Genomic DNA, 23,255 nt, shown 5'->3' on the forward strand with positions numbered 1-23,255 from the left:
TGTCTGATACAGAGTTCATTTTCATTTCCCAGATCCAGAGAGTCAGACACTGAGAACTTAACAGCCCCAATATAAAAATCTTTTCCAGGCTCCTTATTAGAACAAAGATAGACCCTGTGGGGAATCCACAGAGGAATGAGACATAGGCTCTGATGTTGAGACCTTTCATTCTAGTAGAACAAATGAAAATGTTACACATAAAAAACTAGGCCTAATAAGGTTTACATAGTCTAAAATTGGATTAAAAGAGAAAAGAACCAAAAGGGATCAACTAGGAACACAGCCATATAAATCAGTTAATCTTCATCATTTCAACAAAAATGTTGGTGTTTAAAAATTACAACTTTTTAAACATTCATTAGCACGACCCCTCAAAAAACTAGTCAAGTAAGTGGTTTATAATCTCTGACTTAACTATTGTTATGAGCAGGTTTTAGTATCAATACACTACATTATGCAAAACTGGTTTCTCCAGTGCATACTCAAGAAAGTTTAGTCTTTTTGTGTTTTCTGTGTTACAAATGGGGAGAACATGTGAAATACAAATTAAAGAGTAGATCATGTCCAAATGTACTCTGAAGAATAAAATGTCTTTGCCTTTTATAATAATCAAGGTGAATTGAGTCAAACATCCAAATATTGAAAGACCATTCAACTCATAGAGTCATCTGATTAATAACTTGGTCTGAGGCACACTCTAGGAAAACTGTGTCTAAGAGACATGAATCAGGAGGTCTTCAAATGTTCCTTGCTCAGTAATAGCATTTCCATGTGCATATTGATGACATTTTCAAATAGCAATTTATATATTGGGTAATATGTAATACTAACAATAATAGTAAATAGAAATGTAACACTTTTTCTAAGTTCCTCATAGTAATAGAGAAAGTAGTCACTGGCTAAATATAATTTTCATGCTTTTATTAGGCAACTAAGAAGTCTATGCCATCAGTTATTAATCCTCATAAAAAGGAATCAAACATGTAATTAAAGTCTCGTGTAATAATGTTTAATTCATATGAAAATTACATTAGAATATGGTCATTATAGAGTATTTAATCAATATAGATTAGGTGTATCAGCATATAAATTAAATATAAAAATAAAGAAAATAAATAAAACTAATATCATATGATTCTACAACTATGAAGATAAATTATGGAGTGAATTATGATTAATTCAATTCTACTAATCCCAAAATATTTGCCACACTTGAATGGAGAAGGGGAGGTTAATATTCAACTTCATCAGCAGGAATGAGATAAAATTTGGAGAAAATCTGATTCACTCTTTCATGAAAACTATAAGAAGGCAAAGTAAAATTAACTTTTCATTTCAAAAATGTAGTGCTTAAGGGCCCATAAAAGGAAGCTACTGAACAGATGGACCAGTAAAGGGTATTGTTAAGGCAGAGGACTAATGACTAACTTCTTTGAAAATGATCACAGAGGAGACCAAAATTTAGAGTTCTGCACCTGAAAATTAGTTTTAAATGATAGACCAAAAGACCAAATGGAAGAAACAGTAATTTGGTATGGAAAAAGCACCAAAATTTAGGAATTTTCTCTTTTCCTGAGAGTTGAACTAGTGAAATATATTTTTAAATGATTTATTAACAAAAATTTGAAGATTAAATGATAATAGTAAATATAAAATGCATAAAATTTTCTAATGCCTTTTTTAAAGTTCTTTGTGATTACTATAGAGGTGCATAATGTATGAAAAATCTTAAGTAAGCATAATTTAACCCAGGATGAAAGAATAAATTCATGAATATATAGATTGAAAAAAAATAAAAAGAAAAAGAAAAATCCATAGAACTTCCTACACCTGAAAATGAGTAGAAAAATTGACCTTAGCAATGTAATGAAATACAATGCAAGCCAAAATCATTGTGTAATATGCTGAATGAGTCGACTGCATTTGACTCAATAACTTTAAACATTAGTGCCCTTTATGTATTAATTGGATTTTTCTCTAAAATTATGTTAATATTTTTCTGAAATTTTTATGCAAGTTTCCACTTTATATTCAATTCTGTTAATAGAATTTCTTTCCATTAAGTCCCATAAAGTTGAACACTTTTTAGCAATTTTTTTTTCATTTCATCAACACATCTACACCTTTAGTCAGTATGAAGTAAACAAGCAAGAAATAAATACATAAAACCTGTCTATTCATTTCTGTTGCTTATTAAACATCTGCTCATTAGCCACCTCCTGGTTAATGAGTACTTATAATCTAAATGGCAATCCATTAGCAAAACTAGTTTTGTTTACAATCGTATTTTCTATTTTTTGAATAAAATCCATTTTAAAGATATGCTTTTAGCCAAAATTCACTTAATTATGTGGAAGAAATGACAGAAGAATTTTAAGTATTTTTTAAGTAACCCAGTAAAAATATCAGTTTCTTTAATGCATTTTCACCGTACTAATTTTCATTTAAAGCAAACCTAATAAAAATATGTCACTAATAATTGCATTGCTTTTTTAGTTTATACAAATCAAGTAATACCACAACCCTTTTCTGACAAAGATAAGCTCTTTCTTAAAAAAGCTGTAAATGTGCAGGCAAATTCTTCTAATTAAATGGTGTGGAGGTAATTGTACATGTCTTAGTAGTAAATGCTATCTTTATTCTCTTAGAGATAAACTTGATACAATGAAGAAGATAGAAAAATAGGGAGAAGAAAAGTTTTAAAAACACCAATTACAGGCATTATTTTCTTTTTAATAAAATAGTTGTCTTAGATATTTTTGTGCTAGGTTTTCTATTTTATTTTCCCTCATTCTCTCTGGGTTTTTTTTAAATCAACAGAAAACAGAGTTTAGTTTCTTCTCATTTATTTATATATTTTTTATTAAAATAAAAGATTTACAATAAAGTTTCCTAAACTGCAATAAATATGAAGTCAAACATGTAACGGAGAATTAAGGTACAAGGATTTTTTGATGCTGAAAATAATCCTTCCCAAGATGTGAAGCAGAAACAGTTGCAAAGGAAAATTTGCACATAAACTGTTTGAAGTATGAGGTAAATAAAGGGTTCATTTTAAAATATGTTTCATACATGCATGATTATGGGGTAAAATAAGAAATTTAAAGTTCCAATTTGTGAAGAGATACTCCAATAGCATTTTGAAAAAAAATTTAGTTCTGGTTATCTGCATAAAAATTTAACTAAATCTGAATACATGTTAATTTACATGAAAGTCTTAAATTAAACATAAGAGCCAACATATTAAACTCCTGTCTTTTGCTTAACACTGAAATAGACTTTAAATATAGAAAATAAACAACATGACATGGAGTTCACCATATCCTACTGAAAGCCTAAACTACTGTCATAACATATCACTATGTACAAAGTAAGTGGTGACATATGAGACCACAGGAAACTGAGTACTTTACATGTCATTACATTTAGTCCATACACCCTTCCTAGAAATCAAATACTATTCTGGTAATACTGGCTTTCTAGGCAAGAAAAATTGAGTCCCAGAGAAGATAAGTAATTTGCTCATTAAAAGGTCTAAGAGAAACATTTAATAAGAATAAAAACTGTTAATATTATAGTTTGTCTAAAAATATTTTTGCCTTTAAAACAAAAACTAGGTGCCAAACATGCTGTTTTACAGAATATCCAAACACATACACACATATATTATCTCATTTAATTCTCAAAATAAACTCATGAGATAGTACATACAGGTTTTTATATTGTTCTTTCAAATGATTCAATTAGTCAGCCTAGATTATACTCTATATTACTGGAATTCTTTAGTCATCCTGAGTCCAGAGTTACTGTCCTTAGCCTCTGAGCTTTATTTCATATATAAAAACAATCATTGTATGTGTGTGATGATGGCTTAGACTTTAAAGGAAAGTCTTTTGTGTAGGGTATGATGCTGGCTTGATAAGCAAACATTTATTCAGAGATAATTTATACTCATACATTAGGTAAAAAACAGACATTAAAAATAATTCCTCCCATTTCCTTAGCCTAACAATTTAAGAAACATGAATGGCTGAGTAGATCACATCAATCACACGTTACAATATAATTGAATAAAGGCATTATGATTTGGATTCCAGATATTTTCTTTTCTTTTGTCTTCTTACAAAGATTTGAAACAGACAAACACAGTATTGTGTCTTATAAGGAAAATAAGTTACCCTATCATTTAAACTTATTGATGGTACTTACACCTATTACAAAAAATAATATTTAAACAAAGTTTGCATTCCATTTATCAAATCTACCAAAATTTATCAAATCTACCAATGCATACCTTTTATCAAACTACCAAATTCTTTGCCATTCTAGAAACTCTAACCCATTTTAGAAACTCTAACATCAAACTGTATAAATAGATGCTACAGGAAATAAAAGGTCTGAAAATTATAACTTATACCTCATCTTTAGTTGGCAATATTCCTCATATGTATATGGCAAATTCAAGTTCAAATAATTTAAGATACAGGTGAAGGAAAATTTGGGGCACTTGGCATATTAACATTTACTTCTAAATTTTCTCTGATAAATTAAATTTTACAACAATAAAGAGACTACCTTGGAAAGCAAGGAGACATGACTGTCTATTCACAAAACAGTATATTAGTATAGAGTCAGACTGACCAATCTCTAAATTTTCCAATTTCATAATCTTAATTCTGATGCATGATCTCAGGCACAAATTCAAGTTTCCATATCTATGGTTTGCTGTATGTACTTTGTAAACAACTAAAAAGTTCACATATTTACAGCAACATCATTCTGTTTTAGCTTCTTCAAGGACTTTATAATAAAATATTCTCACCCAGTTTCAAGTATTACTGTGAAATTTTATTTAGTGAAACAAGGAAGCTGAGAAGCACACAGAATACTGTAGTGTTTCTATAATGGACTTTTCCTTTAGTTTAATACTGGAATGCAAAACAATGTCACAAAGACCCAAAAAGATAGAAATGGTCTTCCAGATCCACAGGTTCCTGCTACCACAGGTCCAATCAAACTCAGATTTTAAAATATTTTTAAAAATTATATATGCACTGTATTATATAGAGACATTTTCTTCTCAGTATTCCTTAAACAATACAGTATAACAACTATTAACATAGTATTTGCACTGTAGTTAGTATTATAAGTAGTCCAAAGATTACATTACACAATAGCACGTGGGTAGGTTTTTTGAAGATACTAGGCCATTTTGAATGAGATATTTGTATATCCTCAGAGTTTTATATCCTCATAGTATCCTGGAATCAGTCATGCTTAAATGCTGAGGGGTGACTGAGATATATAATTTTGATATATGATCATCAAAATCATATATTTAAGTAACAATGCATTCAGAGAGACAAAGAGAGGGAAAATAAATAGGATGCTACCACTGAAACTGTCAGCAAGGTGTCTACTATGTAAGTAAGTGAGTGAAACACCTTTGGGCCAGAGCTTAGTGGACCCTCAATAATGAAAAGACATCACTCTCTTCATCAGGAGAATGAAGATTCAGATGGGATATCTGCTATAGTTTTTTTTTTCCTTCTCTCTAAAATTCTATAACTCTATAAAAATGTACGTGGCTGGCAGCTGTTAGCTGGGTAAGAGGAGTAAATAACTTTGTGGTATGACAGGAATTAAAATGGAGGGCTGTAGAGAGAATTATGACATGCTAGCAAAGGTTGCCCTTAACTGTAATAACTGGCAATGTGTATCCTCCTCACCAGTATGAAATATCTGCAGCTACTCATCACAGAGTCCCCTCTCTGGGAAGCTGTCAGAATAAAAAATACTCCTAACTGTTTTGAAATATAATAACTCTAGTTAATATGCTTCCCTGATCTGACAAGTGCTGATTTATGATGTTAACTGAGGATTAGGTATCAACAAGCAATCCTAACATTTAGTGCCGCACTTGAGAGGGAATCACATCAGTGACCCTCTGGCAACTTCAGTGATTTGCATATGTCTATGGCACAAAAGTTATGGGAGTGCTGGGAAAATGTTCTCATTTTAATTTTTAATGTTTTCACACCTCAAAAATCAAAATGATTACTCAAATATTCATTTGCATATGCATACATTTGAACATAGCCCTGTTCTTTTCCTCTGAAATTGCATTTTTTTTTTTTTTAGCAAAGCTTGGGGTTCCATCTGAAAAACATATCCCTATTAATCCACTGTTGTCAAAGAGAATGTTTATAACAATGTACCACCTGCATCTATTCTTAATTAACTGCAACACCATGAACTCTAAAGAACGAGTGGCAGAAATATATTTCACTATGGAGATGATTAATGGAAGAAATAAGGCTAGTATTTATGAGGTCTCAGTTTCTCTGACCAAGAAATGAATCTGTTAGTGACATTGTTGGACAGGTGATTGCTCTGGTTAAGATCCCAGGATGATACTTATTGAAAGAAGACCTTCCTGCAGAAGAAAGGGATTCTGTTAGGTCATAGTATTCCTTCTGCAGAGCCATCCTGATCCAAATCCGGCGAGATTGAAGTGTGCATTCAGTGTAAAATGGAAAGGGTAGCAAGTAAATGAGGGAATTTTCAGAAGTGACAGAAAAATCAGGATCTACATTTTCTTAGAAACAGGCAATGTGGGTTTTTATTTCTTTCATAGAACCAAAACTTCAAATATCTTTTTAGTTGTCAATGGACTTTACTTATTCATATGTGGTGCTGAGATTCAAACCCAGTGCCTCACACATGCTATGCAAGCACTCTGCCACTGAGCCAAGACACCAGCCCACACTTAGCATTCTTATTGGACTTCTTTTTAATCTCTGTATTCTCAGCAGAAGTCTGTCTTTGCAGCTATTAAAACAAATTTAGATATGCATCACACCAGGTGGTAATCTAGCTATAAAAGCAGAAAAATTATCAAAAGAACATGGAAGAGAAACAACCTAAAAAAAATTGTAAAATAAGATTATCTTTAACATCTCTTTATTTTATTTTTTATAATCTCATGAGCAAACAGAATATTTCATATAATAAGGTGTATTGTAAGACAAAATAATGATACATCTATACATTAATATGTCTTCAAAATGGGCATTCTACTTGTCTAACATAGAAAATTTTGCTATAGCTGGGATTGTGGCTCAGGGGTGGAGCGCTCCCATAGCATGTGTGAGGCGCGGGGTTCGATCCTCAGCACCACATAAAGTAAAATCAAGGCATTGTGTCTGCCAATAAGTAAAAAATAAGTATTTTTTTAAAAAATTGTTGCTATAAAAATATCAAAATGTTCAGAACATTGAATTAGTTTGCTATATATTTTCTAATATTAAACAAGTAAACATAAAATATCAACTTCAAATATGTGATATACAAAGAACTTGATGTCAAAATAAATTAATTCTGTCAAGCTAACATTATTTCTCTTCTATCCTTCCCAGATCTAGGTATGAGTATTTAATTAACAAAATCTAAATTCCAATAATATCTCCATAGTTTGCTAGTGGGCTTTGTTTATATAAATTATGAAGCTTTAACAATTAGTCTTAGTTTGCAAATTAGCCAACTAGTGCTTACTGCAGTCTATTATTGAACATGTAGCCTAACATAGAAATTATAAATACTACCAATGCCTGGCAATTTTTATTATTAAAAATTATATAGAACATAAACAACTGTGAATAATCAGTTCTAAATCATTCAGTCTCACTCTCTGATTTTGAAGAATTTAAATGTTATCCATAAAGTCATTTGTCTTCTTGGAAATCTTTAACTGGCTCAGTAACATTCAGTAGAATAACAGCATAAATTTTAACTAGAAAACATAAGCCACCCAGATTGTTATGTTTCATAACAAATATCCTTCCACATATAAGAAAGGTGTGAACAGTTTTCTGATAACATGACCTTCAGTCACTTCCCAACTTATTGTCCCATGTGCCTAGAAACAATGTTGTGTATATTACAAGTCTTGTAGAAAAACAATAAAATACATGCTTCTAGGAATTAAACTTCCCACCAGAAACAAAGCAGAATGGCCTCTTGCCAAGGTGAGTGGATGCATTTCTAAATACATTTTATGAAAAAGGGAGATTTGGATCACACAAAAGTAGTGATGAGCTTGTTCCCAGCTACCAATAATCATTTTGCCTTATTAGAGAGAGTGATACTTCTCAATCTGGCTATTCTGTTGTTTGGGTAAATCGATGCATGAGATAATATTTTCTCATACTTTCTCACTGAACTGTAATTATATTCCTGTTTTCAAAAAAGCACTAAAAGCTAATCCATATTTTAGAATCAAAGCAAATGAAGAATTGGGACATAAAATATAGAGATGTATTTTGATTTGCGATATCAAAACATGTTTTCCTTTTCTAATTGAAGTAATGTAGACATTAGTATTACTTTGCTGATGGTTCTTCTGACAATTACAATAACATTTGTGGGAGCTAATGTGTTGCCACCCTGTGATTTTCAGACTAGTGCCAGTGGTTTTAGGGAAGGAGCAATTGTTAGTCTACATCACAAAGGAAATCTTATGGCAAAATAACTTTAAAATTTTTAAATAGCCATTTTAAATATTAGGCTTCAGGAAAACATAAATTGGAACTTAATTTTCTTACTAACAAATTAAAATATTTTCACTTCTGTAGTTTCATTTCTGCTGTTATCAACACTGGTGTATTGTATGCTTGCCACCAGATGAAGATCAATTTCTAGGGAAAGATTATCCCTGGAGTTTTTCAGAACAGAATCAACAAATGCTAGATATTACTCATGAATCTGTATGGTCACCATTCCACTGATATGACATCAAAGACAGTGCCTGACATTTTTGGATTAGATTAAAACACCATTACGACCAAAGGGCATTTGCCTTAGTGTTCTTCTATGAAGCTTGTTATGTGTTAAGATCTCTGTGTAGAAAATTTTTAAAGAAAGGAAGAAAATCTACTTGAAACACAGAAAGGTTATAAGACAACATTCAGCTTGAACTAGTTTTGTTTTAAGATTTTCTGATTCTATTATTATTATTATTATTATTATTATTATTATTATTATTATTATTTTATGGTTCTGGGGATCAAATCCAGGGCCTTGTGCATGAGAAGCAAGCACTCTACCAACTGAGCTTTATCCCCTGCCACAGCTTGAACTTTTACAAATAAATAAAGGTGTGTGTGTGTGTGTGTGTGTGTGTGTGTGTGTGTGTGTGAGTGTTTCTTTTTAAAGAAAGAAAGACAGGGGAGTTTTTTTTAATAAAGTTAAGATAACAAACTTTTAGATGACTTAAAGTTTATGTAAGAACTCTAAATATGGCTCTAGTTTGCTTGCCAAACCAAGTGCCATCATTGCCAACTTGCATACCCTCTTCCAAAATCAAAACAATCTAGATCACACCAACAGACAACTATTTACTAAAAATTACTCTGCGACACAAATGGACCTGCACAAGGAATAAAGTCAGAAAGCCCAATAATCTGACTTAGATGTGGGAGTTGCCTGGGCAGGAGAGTGGTTTCATGCTGGAGTCCAGTAGGTACTAGACAAAGCTCTATCACTGATTAGCTTAGTGTGATTCTGTGGGATTTACTAAAACTTTTCATGTCCCACTGGATGGTATGCCATCTACTCACTAAAATTATTCACACAGGTTATAATAAACTCAGTATAACATAGTAAATTCTAAACTTAAGATGGTAAAACTAACAATACATGATAGTTACCAGGCCTCAATAGTTGTAATTTAAATTGTCTTTAAAAGTTTTAGTTCTACTACATTCAAGATTATTATAAAAGTAAAAAGGAATAAACTTTGGTAAATTTTCCGAAAAGATCTACATAGTTAAGAATAATTATTTCTTAACACAGATGTTCTCCCACTCCACAGAACAGGAGACAGAGAAATTGAAAAACTTCCTCAGTTCACTGTAGTCTTTGTCATTTTCTTTAATTTGTAAAATTCCCAAGCATATTAACATTTGTCAATTAAAATGTTGTAATGAATTCCTTGACATTCATTGTTGTACATTCCACCATGTCTTTTATTTCTGCGTTATCTAACTTGTAAACAATGTTAGTTGCTGAATTTAAATGATATCACTCTTGGATTAATCAAGTAATGTGGAATTGTTCTATTAAGAGTTGTTTACAGGGGGGAGTAATAATAACATTCTTAAATGCACCTCCCTAATTACTCTTTCTGAATAGAAGTGCATTGTTAAGAGTTGGTTAGGAGGGTATATTTGTGGTAGGCAGAAGGATTCCTCACCCCAAAATGTCCCCTTCCAAATCCCTAGCACCTGTACATGTTGCCTTATATAGCAAAACATTCTTTGTGTAAGTAACTAAGATAGGACTTCTCAGATGAGGATAGTATTTTGAATCATCAAGTTCAGCTCAATTTAATCACAAGGGTCTTTGTAAAAGAGAGTGAAGCACGTGACTCAGATGGAGATGTGATGACATAAGAGGAGACAGAAGAAATAAAGGAGGAAGGATGGACTTAAAGATTTGTGCTGACTAGCAGGCTTTGAAGATGAAGGAAGAGATCAGGAGTCAAATAAATGCAGGTGGCCTTTAGGAGCTAGAAAATATAAGAAGATGGATTCTAAGCTAGAGTCTCAAGAAGGAATACTGACCTGCTGACACCTTGATTTTAAACTTCAGAGACTTCTGACCTTTAGATGTTAAGATAATAAATTTATATTATGTGAGTCACTAAATTTGTGGTCATTTGTTGCAGTAGAAATAAGAAGCTAATACAATAGTGGTCAGAAATGCCCTTTAATGTCAGGCTATTTGTCTAGAAACAGAAGAAATGCTTTCAAGATCTTTAAAATATTTCAATAATAGTATTTACCTGATAAAACATGTCCAGGCTCAAGTGAGATAATATATGTCTAATGTCTAGCACAGTTTCTGACATAGTGAATGTTCAAGAAACATGGCTATGTTTTCATGAATCATTTCCTAAGTCCTCTTTTCATTCCTTCCATTCCATCACCAAGAATTACAGGAAATGGGAATGGAAGCTGTAGCCATTGGTACTAAGAGTCAGGGATATGTGGAGTCATGGGAAATGGATTTGGAAAGCAAATAAGCAAAGTTTTTGAATTCTAGATTCTTCATGTAGCCAAAGAACAGCCTTAAACAACTAGCTCACCTTCTATGAAATTTAGCTTCTTTATATAAAATGAATATTTCTCACATATTCATTACTAGGGTTTATTCAAGGTGTCTAACATAATATGGGAATCAAAAGGTGCTATTCTGGAAATGTAAATTTTCTTTCCTCCCATTTCTACTCAGCCAAAATACTCTGTATACCCTGGGGAATGGAGCAAAAGTAAAGTACATTTCTAAAATGAAGACATGGAAGCCCAGAGAAATTGTCAATTGTAGATGTAAACCAAGAAATTCTGTTCTCATGTAAAGGGGTTTATTCACCAAACCACATTTGGCTAGACTATTAATCTAGCACTCCAAAAAAAATGAAAGCAAACAAGGTTACTAGAGCTTTTTAAGATTACCAAAGAAGAAGAAGAGTGGGAACTATTAGACATTGCAATACCATGAATAATTATGTAATAGGAATTTAACAGATAATGTTTTAATTATACCAACATTAAATGAAATTTATTGATGTTTATATTAAAAACATTGGGCTGTTCAAAATGACAAATTTAATGTTCAGCAAAGAATTAGTGTATGAAGATAATTATTTGTTTCCTAATTCTGAAAGTCAACACTCTCGTTAAATATACATTAACTACAAATTCACTGTCCCAAGTTCTCCTGCCCCAACATTTATCTCAAACTGACAACCTCAAAAGTTAATAGCAGACATAGATTTGGCAGACATCCCAGCACAGAAAAAAGGATGTATGGATTAAAACTACTTTGCATTCTAGTCACAAACTGCACACTAGCAACATGACAACCAAGAATTTTACATCAGAAAGAATCTATTGTTCTCTGAATTGCATTAAATGCTTGTGATTAAGTCAGAGTACACCTTGACCACTGTCACAGATTTCATCTGAAAAAATGAAACAATTAAGGTCCAGGGCAATGTAGGAAGTCAAATAGAAGAAAGAAATTTGTAAATATTTGCGTAAAAACACATCTCTATTCATTAACAGTTTATATAATTTATTTGTTAAATCAGACACTGGATTTCCATCCATGAGTTACAACTTGACATTGATACATAAGCTAAATCATTTCACTAATTTCACTGTATTTATTAAGTCCATGTTTCAACATAGCCAAAAATCAGCTATATTTTTATTCACATGAGTGGTTTCACAAATTAGTTTGTTCCAAATTTCATTTAAACACTAAAAGTAACTTGAAATACCAATACTTATGAAAAACATGCTATGTATCTATGATGGCAACTCACACAATTTTCAAAATTTTACTATAATATAAAACACACACTCTGCCACCCGCACACTTGTTTTGTTTTCCTTGTACTCCAACAGAATGTTAAGTACAATCAGGTAGACTCATGTGAAAACATATATTTTTATTTAACAGTATTAGAATATTATAGATAAATCATATTGTATATTAGAAAAAAAATAGAAGACTACATGGGCATCTTGTTGCCAGTTTAATATTTCTGTCTTGCACAATTCTGCATATTGCATTGTGTACTGTCTCATTTTAATTCAGTTAAGGTAGCCTATGCTGCAGTTTTCTGTCCCTGATTATATGCAGGCTGCACACCAAAGTTTTCTGGCAATAACGATGAGATGCTGGAAGATTAAGTACAACGACAACAAAAAAGTGACCTCAAATATGACCTAAAATCATTTGGATTGAAGGTCTGTTTGTGAAATGTGAGTCACTGTGTTTGGTTTTCTCCCAAAAGAGCTGGTCAGGCCTCATTAAAGAATCTTATAAGTAAATATGTTTCACACAACATAAATTTTTGCATTGGATTATGATTTTAACATTATTTGTTCAATAAAAAGGGATGCAATTGGGAGATGTGTATCATCTCTAATGAGAACCAAAACAAAGAATTTGGTGCATGTGAAAAATGTCAGAATTGAAAAGCAATCAACAAGTCAATAAGCATGAGATATTTTAGCAAAGACTCTATTCATTCCTAAGGTTTAAGGAATAAATATAAATCATAAAACAATAAGGAAATTGTATACTGTATATTCAGAACTTACTTTGTACTAAATCTAGTGAAGTAAGAAAGAAAATAATATGCATAACACACAGTGGACTCTCCAATTAATTAAAAGGAAGTATAGAGAGCTCAAATAATGTGTCACTGTTAAACATCCGTGATATGAACTTCCTGTGTTAAACTATTATTTTTTAATTCATAGTTCTTCCTTTGATAAAGCAAGCTTTGAATTAAGTTGCAAAGCTACAGTCTTATGTTTCAGAACTGATGAAATCATTATGAATTAAAAATAGGTTAGGTGAATATGATGAAATGATACATTAATATTATTTCATGATTGTAAATTATTTCCATGTATGAGAGTTTGGCTATAATTAGAATATTTTGTTGGAACAATTTGCTGAAGTGTTTTCTCTGAAGGAAACAAAATTCCTTGGGGGAAAAATACAATGTTTTATTCATTTGTACAAATCTAATTTATATCAAAAAGCTTATCATATGGACTGAAAAACAGTTGATTCTCCCAAGATGTGTTGAAATGGATAAATAACATAAATGAATTCACCTTATACAGTAATGAAAAAATCTAAACAAAGTAATAACCCAGAATGCTTGTAATCATCTAAAAAAATTATAACTCAGTAAGAAATGAGAAGGTTGTCATGGTTATAAAACCTTATTGTAAATTGGGAAAACTGTGAACTTAAAAAAAATGATACACTCTCTTTAAAACTTGTGAATGCAGAAACATCAGGCCGGTGTGATGGTGCACGCCTGTAATCCCAGCAGCTCAGGAGGCTGAGGGAAGAGGATCCTTGAGTTCAAAGCTAGCCTCAGCAAAAACAAGACACCAAGAAACTTAGTGAGACCCTGTCTCTAAAATAAAATCCAAAAAAAAAAAAAAAAAGGCTGGGATGTGGTAGTTCAGTAGTTAAGCACCTCTGAGTTCAATCCCTGGGAGAGAGAGAGAGAGAGAGAAAGAAAGAAACAAGAAAAAAAATCAGAGGAGACCAGTGCAAAGAAACATCAACGCAGGTCATGTTGCAGGAGGGAATTCCTTAGGACTTGGGAAGCTGTGTGGTGACCAAGGGGATGCTGAATTTTAGTTTTCAAATACGTATATTTAATTATGATCTTAAATATTCTCGCTCTAAGATAATTTTTCCATTCTGAACATTTAAACTCTAAAAATGTAATTCACCTCCTTCTAGTACCTCTTTCTTTTCCCAAATGAATTTGTTGCCAGGGAACTATTCTTCTATATGCCTTTACCCCAATATGGCAGATGGTCAGCTCCACCACTGCTTATTCCCAAGGGTCATGTCAGTCCCTTTGTTCATTATTTTCACCATATCTCTAAAATAAGTCCATGTTATACCAACAGTACCTATGATCTCAACACCACACCAATTTTCTTGACTTTAACTTTTTAAATGACCCTAGATAAAACAAGCTTTGATTATTGTCCACTTGGCTTCTAATATTCACACTTCAACAAGAAAGTATTGACCAACCTTGAACTCATTCAACTCAATGGTCACATCTGTTGCCCAAAGACATTATTAATTTACTCAACACTTTCAGCCAAGACTTCACATATACCTTTGGGAATACTTTGCAAATCTTTTAGTCTGGGTCTAGTCTCTCCCTCTGATGCATAATAGCTCACATCTCCAGTATGTCCAACTCAATACCTGCATCCTACCAATTACACTGCATTCTTTATACTCAGGAGACACTAGCAATTCTTTCAAACATTTTTATTTTAAAATATCTCCCGTTTGTAAGAAAACAAACATTAGTAAAATAGAATAAATTTCTGGGTAATCAAAAATACTGTTTTGATTTCAAATAAAAGTAATACACTTAATTGCAGATGCAGTAAAGACTCTTATCTAATAGCACTGATTGCAGCATTTAAAAAGATAAAAAGAAAATTCCTACAATTAATCACAAAATAATAATAATAAAAAAAACAGTGAACACCCCAACACTTTGCAAATGTCCTGTTTTGTGTAGAGAGGGACTACCATTCTTGGGGTGAGAGAGCATATTTAAAAACAATTCTAGTCTAATTTCTAACATTTTTCTCTAGAACAAAAGATTATAATGAGTATTCAAATGCAATAATAATGTGGTATCTTTAATACAATTTTAAGTACATATGAATCTGAGGCCTATAAAACATTTTTTCCCTAAAAAAGAGCTATTGTACACTTTTTGTACTTAAGACAAAGTTAATTTAGGACTAAGAAATGTCAACTGCTATCAATGAATAAATGAACAAGTCATTTATTCCTTTAAGGGATTTTTTCTACTTGTAAAAATCAGGATATTTCATTAAAACAGTTCGCAAGTTCATGTTTAAATATTTTAGTTTACTCTGCTTTTTCCAGAATTTGCTTGGAAACAAAACCTAACAATCTCTTTCCTCCAAGGGAGAACTACATGATCAAAAATAAAGTGCCTGCCCAAAGCAATAGTGGTATCATAAAGTACCTGCTATGTTATAGGTGACAGCTCAAAACTGGTTAATTTTCTAGGTCTTTCTAGTGAAAGACTCATTCTTACTGTGTCATTTCAATCACCGTCTCAGTCCTTCATGCACATACCTACAATCAAACACTATTCTCAGACTGGTATCACATTTCATTACTTTTATGAAATTATTACATATTCCTTGAATTACTGCATCTGAACTGTTATTATTACTGAAGCTAGTATGCTAAATCCTTGAGAAAATGATCCAGTGTTTATTCATCTTTTTATTATCCCTAGTGGCTACACAGAGTAAGCGTTTGATAAGTAGGAATGAGGGAAGGAAACAGAAAACTAAACCTTCAAAAAAAAATTTCTAGATTTTTAAAAATTATTCATTAATTACATTATTTTTTAACATCTTGCTCTAATGTAAACAATCTAACACCATTGAAATAACTAAAATATTAAAACCAAACAATAAATAATGCTTATGTCATTGTAGCATACTTATTCACATATACCTGTGTATGCATGTGTGTGAAAAGATTTTGTTATAGATAAATGCAACCTGCTGTGCTGTAGACTATCCAAAGATAATTATATAAAACAAAACGTAAAAATGTTCTGAATTTTTTCCACAAACTATATAGAAAGCCATCTTTGATGAAGTTATTTAACATATCTAACTTGAAGAATCACATAATAAATTACTTTAACATTTCTTCTGGATAAGTAGCATAGTTTCCTCATACATAAAAGTATATGTCCCATTTTATTGTCTGTTTCCTAGAAAATTAAGAATTAAATGTCACTTTTAATGAAGTACCAATGTTAATTTGGATTTTTATGCCCCTTTCTTTTGTTTCCCATGTTGGTGCTTAGTTTTTAAAGAGCACTTTTGTATTTTTGTCTTTCACAGTGTGACCACAAAAAATATTTTCACATTTGTAGACTATGAATCTTAACTCATATTAGAATAAATTACAAAGGCAGTAATATTTTATGTAAAATCAAAGATATTTTTACAGTGGTTGATGTCTACACAAACTTTATTGTTACTCTGTTATTGATATTTTGATTATCTCATTATTATAAGGTACATTTGAATAAAAAATTCATTTCTGACATACTTAAATTTAAAACTCAAAAAAAGATTACAGAGTTTAAACATTTGTTTTATCAAAAAAGCATTAAAATAGATTGAATATTAATATTCTATAATGTGAACACAATAGCACTATTTTAAAGAAATTATGCTAAATATTTGTAATTGTTTTTTAACATGTCATATACATTATAATATGATTCTGTTCAGAGATTGTTCAAAAAGAATTAACATGGGTGTAAATATTAGGTGCCATAATAGTTTCCATAATAAAATAATTAATGTTCACTGGAATAGTGTAAAATTCATGACATAATTTTTATAAATAAAATCAATCTTACTATGTAACATTTATAGCCAGGCAAATATTAAACTAATTTAGGTAGAGAGGACATAAATATAACTAAAGCATTATATGCAAAAATAATTTTCTAGGCTGGGCAGGGTGGCACACACCTGTAATCCCAGAGGCTCAGGAGGCTGAGGCAGGAGGATGAAGAGTTAGCCCCAGCAACCTAGCAAGATGCTAAGCAATTCAGTGAGACCCTATCTCTAAATATATATATTTTTAAATCAACCAAAGATAACCTTCTAGAATTTTGATGATTGTATTAATTTGCTGTGTTCTCTTGAGGATTATTGAGTAGAGTTATTGATTTTACTTAAACCCACTTCCTTTTGTTACAGTTTTTAAATTCTTTCTTTATTCCAAATATAAATAGCAACATAGGAACATCATTCATTTAATTTTTTTGAGGGGTACAAGGGGTTGAACTCAGGGACGCTCTACCACTGAGCCACATCCCCAGCCTTATTTGTATTTTATTTAGAAACAGGGTCTCACTGAGTTGCTTAGCACCTCACTTTTTGCTGGGGCTGGCTTTGAACTTGAAATCCTCCTGCCTCAGCCTCCTGAGCCCTTGGGATTACAGGAATGCGCCACCACGCCTGACACATTCATTTAATTTTTTAAACAAGGATTTACTAAGCATTTGCCATGTCCATCACTTAACATAAAACTGGTATACAGTTACATTCTAATTTAGAACACATTAAAACTCTATAAATAACCCAAAACAATATATTAAGTGTCAAAATAAGCAGGGTCAATCTATTATTCTAATGGCTTATAAGAGACAAAGAAATATGGTTTGAGATAATTAAGAAGGAATTTTATAAATGTCAGAGGATTGGAGATTGGTATTAGGTGATAAACAAAGAGATAAATGAAGAGAGCTCAAAATGCCAGTGTGTAAACGATCTAAAAAGACTCCTCTTAGAAAATATTCTGGAACCTTGAGTAGGGGACAGAGAAATGCTTCTAATTTTTGTAAACACAGTTCTCACTGTTGGCTCCCCTTTGTTTATTTCCACTCTTTTCTTACTCTACACATTGTGTCTTTTGCACCCTGCAGTTCTCTCAAGTTCTTTTCTCATAGCTTTGCTCCCAGAGAAGTTGGTCTTCCATTGCTTGATGGGGACTTCAAAAGGCCAGAGCCAAGAAATTATCATCAGCTTTGATTTTAAATAGAGCATTGCAGAATGGATAGCGTTTAATGTTAGGCTTTTAAAGTCAAATTCCATACACTCAGGAAAATAGAGTGTCTTTTTAATAAGTCTTTTTAAATATCAATAACTAATGATTCAGAGCAAAGAATTTATTTAAAAAAAAAAGATCCATAGAAAAGGAAGAAATCTCCTGCTATAAGAAGAGCCTCCTATTTCTTTTCTTTTTTAAAATGTTTTTATTAGTACATTATCCTTATACATAATATTGGGGTTCATTGTGACACATTCGTACATAAACATAACATAATTTCCTTATTTAATTACCAGCACTTCCCACTGAAACCCTTATTCTTCTCTTAGGCTTTCCTTTATGTATTTTTAATTGGTACATTATAATTATACATGAAAGCGGAATTTATTGTGCTATGTTCATATATGTACATAGCAAAATTTGGTTGATTTTGTTCCTATGACATCACCCTTCCCTCCCTCCCCTTGATCCCTTCTTGAACTGTTCTGTTTTAATTTCTTGTGAACCCTTTTGTATTCCTTTTTTTTCCCTCTAGATTTCATGTATAAGTGGAAACACTGGATTCTGACTTCAAAATGTTTGATATAAAAGGAACCATGTTGCTGCTATAATAGTTTTTCTATCTCATTAAAAAGGAAGAAGAAAAATGTAACTAGTTGATGAGGAGAATGAAAACAGTTTTCCTAGTGCATCTTCGCATGCTACCTTATCTTCTCTTGCATTGTGATTTTTGGTGGGATCCAGAACTGGTCATCCCATCCTATTATCTCTATCCCCCATAATTTCACTACAATCACCACTAAAGTTTATGACAGAAAACTGGGCTTTTCTTTGTTTCCTAAATGCAAGCCCAGAAGGTGCCCTGTGAGGACTGGAAGAGTAGGGTACTAAGGTACAGAATTCTCCTTGGCAACAAAGCACCCAAGTTGCCTTGCTCCTTTAGTCTTTACTGGCATTACTCCAATGTGAACGAGACTTAAAGAGTGTACATATAATTTCTTTATTAGGATGAATGTACTAGATGAGAATAAACTGTTATTGGTCCAGCTACTGGGATCACTAACACTCAAACCAGGAAACCAACTAACACAGGCATGTGAGGGAACACAACCAACAGGGCCAGGAGAGAGGATGCTCAGCTTCCAACAATGACCAGGGGAGTTGGAGTTGAAGTAGAACCTTATCTAGTACTGTGGAAACCAGTATTTGTCGATCATGCTGTGTAAATAACCTTACAAAATGCCAGCAATCCTGACTCTACCATAGTCCAGGTGAAAACGATACCTACCCTTGAGTTAAGAATACAGAAATGTGGAAAAAATTAAGCAAGTACAATAAGCTTCCAGCAGAATACAGACCACAGTCTGAGTGGGGTAAGGGAAGAGAAGGGAGAGTCCTTGAGTGTGGAAGGCAGCTGTGGGAGGGAGATGAACACTATAAGAGATACAGGATTTAGGCAGTTCTGAGCTGCTCAAGTAATAAACTGAATAAAGACCCTCAATTCCATGTTCTGTGTCAGATATCAAGCCTTACAATATGAGAAAAACTTACAAAGAATTGCAAATAGCAGATTCTATAAGGTTTCTAAATGTGAAGCTTGCCAGTTACAATCATCTCTTAGCAAAGCATAGGAAAACTAAATAGTTTGCATTCAAAAGTAAAGTTGTAAACACAGCTTTCTAATTCCAACCATAATCTAATAATAAATATTCTAACAACTTACCAGAGTATTGTTTTACATAGATCCAAATATTCTTTGATAATCTCTCAAGAAAGCTAGGTGATTAAAATATCAAACACAATATGATAGCAGGTTTTAGAATAAACAATGAGATAACATTAACTGAACACTTAAAATGTGACTGTTACTGTTATCCCCACTTTACAGATGTAATTATAAAGAAATAGCCCTTAAAATATTTCTTAATCAGAAGTCAGACATTTATTGATTCCCTTTTTGATTTGAATTTCAATCTCCCAAACTTCAGACTCTGCTCTGAACCTGCAAACAGTTTGTGACTTGGAAAAACATCTTCAAGGAAAAATAAAATACTTTTCAAGTATAATGATTCAAACTTTTGATTTTATCGTTAAGGGAATAAAAAGAAAAGATATTTAGGAATTAAAAGAGGTCTAGGCTCCATAGAGCAGACATTGAATTATTTTTTAAGACATCAGTTGGGTCACAGTCTGCAAAATCTTCACATCAAACCACTACGATCTTGGGTATTAGAAAATGCTTCACAAGCACTCAGTAGCCATTGGCTACAGTGTCTGGAACTGCCATGTGCTGGCAGGAATCCACCTAGTATCCAGCCATTCAACCAGAATGCTTCAATGACCAGCCACGCGATGTGAATTCTGAGCACCTCAGAGACAGTTTTGACTGGTGTCACCAAACCATAAGGAGTAAAAGAAAATCAAAGAAATTTTTCATAATGGGTCCATTCAAGGAAAGCTCCTCTCCAAATATTATGTTTACTTTCATAAAAATGAACCAGCCAATCATAAAGCTTATAGGAATTAGCAAATTTGAATACTTTTCTGCAAGCAAGTGCACTTATTTGTCCTGAATACCTGCAAACATAAAAATGCTTTATATGAAAAATATAATCAACGTATCTCACAAAAGATATTAACACAAATGAATCTGTTCTCTGCCATTGGAAATAGAAGCAGATTATCCATTTAGTAATTCTCAAAAAGGACTGTAAAATCAACCAGTGAGATACAAGAGAATTTGTACCTAAAGTCTTGACTGAATCTTTATTGTGATATTACAAATGTGCTCAACAATTTGTTCAGCAGCTTTCTAATAAACAATATTATAATTCAGTTGTTCAACATGATGTAAAAGAGAGTAAAACACTGTTAGAAAGTTAGCTGCCTTCATCTCTCCAATTATAAATTGGGGAAAACTAAATAAAGGATTCAAGCCTGTGCATGCAGTTCAATCACAGCCCCTGAGTTGGAGCCAAGTGTTCACGCTACAAAGGCCAATTTTTTTCTATAGTCACTGAATATGTTTTGATGGAAAACGTCATCAATTATGAATACTTGTGTGTTGAGAGTCTCTTTCTTTTAAAAACTAAGGTGGGAGAACTGTTAGTTGTTATTTTTGTATAGTAAAGAAACAACAAATTGTGTTTGGTAGTCTGAGAAATTAAACACTGGCTAATTAGTCAAACAGTTATACAAAGTGTGAATTAAATGTCCAGTGTTTTCTCATGGAGTTTATTTTCTTAGTGGCAAAAATAGGCAAAGAGAAAATCACTTAGAATATTCGTGAATTCCAGGACTAATGAAAAAATGAAATAAATATAAAAAATTTATTGATACACCAAAGAATCATAGGTTTTCCCAAAGTTATTATACACATACAAATATATGTGTATACACACATACATACAGATATATATATATATATATATATATATATATATATATGCACACATATATGACTATATGTAAGTCTATACACATCACGTTTATATTCACACCTACAAATATATATGTTACATAACATCTTTATATAAATATATATTTTTTTACACAAAATTTTGCACATTTGGCCATTGGGAAGAATACTAGTTTGGTGAGATAACCTGGATAAATAAATAAATAACAAAGAGAAATATCAGTGTATGCATACTTTCAAACACCAACTTCTTGATTTTGAACTACCCTGCTCTTTTAACCACTATGTGCTTGTACTCTCGCTGCTGAGCCATCCAGAGGCCAGGAACTGGTGCAGCTCTACATTGTTTTAGGCATGCACTGGACTAGAATGCTGATTAGTGAGTCTGCATGATCTACACACACACACATTTTGACATTTAGCCTGTTTCAGCAATCAATTTGAAATCAATATTAATTTTTAGTGTCAACTTGCCCCTCTAAAGATGATCATGGTTTCCATTAATATTTTTTATCTAACATTTCCCCTTCCAGAAACCAAAGGAATATTTTTCTTTAGCCTTCTTAAACATGAGAACATAATCCCTTGGTCTAAAAAGAAAAGCAATTAAATATATTTTCTTTAAATATTTTAACTCTTTTCATTTAAAAGCTTCTGGTGGGCTATTTAGGTTTATGCAATTTAGTTTATGCCAAATCTGGGACCCTATTATTGTCATATGTTGACTACAGGCCCCAAATGTTGTATGGTAGGAGACAGTCAAGCCTTCAATGTCCATGCAAGCCCGGATTCAAATACAATTGTCCACTTAATAGCTATACAATTAAAGGGAATTTACTTAATCACACTACCCTTTCATTTCCTCAGTTCTCAGATTTTTAAGAAAATACTAAAAGTGGCATGTAGATATAGGTATTATATGAGCTCAATAACTGTAGCTTTCTTAGGTGACAGACTAGGTCAAAGCCTGTTCACAAAAGAAATTAGTATTTTTACCTTACTTTTTTATTTTTAGAGATTGGGTCTCATTATATTGCCCAAACTTCTGGACTCAAGTGATCCTCTGAATACTGTAAGTAAATACACAGAACACCACACCCACCTCTTATCTTACCATTCTCAAACTTAGCAAGGTAACCTAAAGCAATGTTAATGGTTTCTTTCTCCTAGCATGGAAACAACAAGTCCCTTACTAGTCATCCTGGCTTCAAATTTCCTCTTTGCCACTAGGACTTTCGTGAGTTTGGCAGGTCATTTATTCTTACAGTCTCCTCATTTCCTCATCTATAAAACAGAATCAACTTTCAAAGTAAATTTGGGAGATTATGAAATCACACATGTAAACAAAATAAAAATGATACACTGTCACTATTTTATGTTGGCTTTTGACATTCACATTGTTTAGATATTTTCCAAAAACTTCCTTGGAGCATTCCTGTCAGACATATTTGACCACTACCTCCCTCACATCTCCCTCTCTCTCTCTTCTTCCTGGCTGGACACTGAATTTGATTGGTCAATTCTAAGCTCAAGGTGGGCAGATTTCCCCATCCACAACAGGAACAAGTTGATTAATTAA

This window comes from Marmota flaviventris, chromosome 8 (genome assembly GCF_047511675.1).
Source record: "Marmota flaviventris isolate mMarFla1 chromosome 8, mMarFla1.hap1, whole genome shotgun sequence".
Classification (NCBI taxonomy): Eukaryota; Metazoa; Chordata; class Mammalia; order Rodentia; family Sciuridae; genus Marmota; species Marmota flaviventris.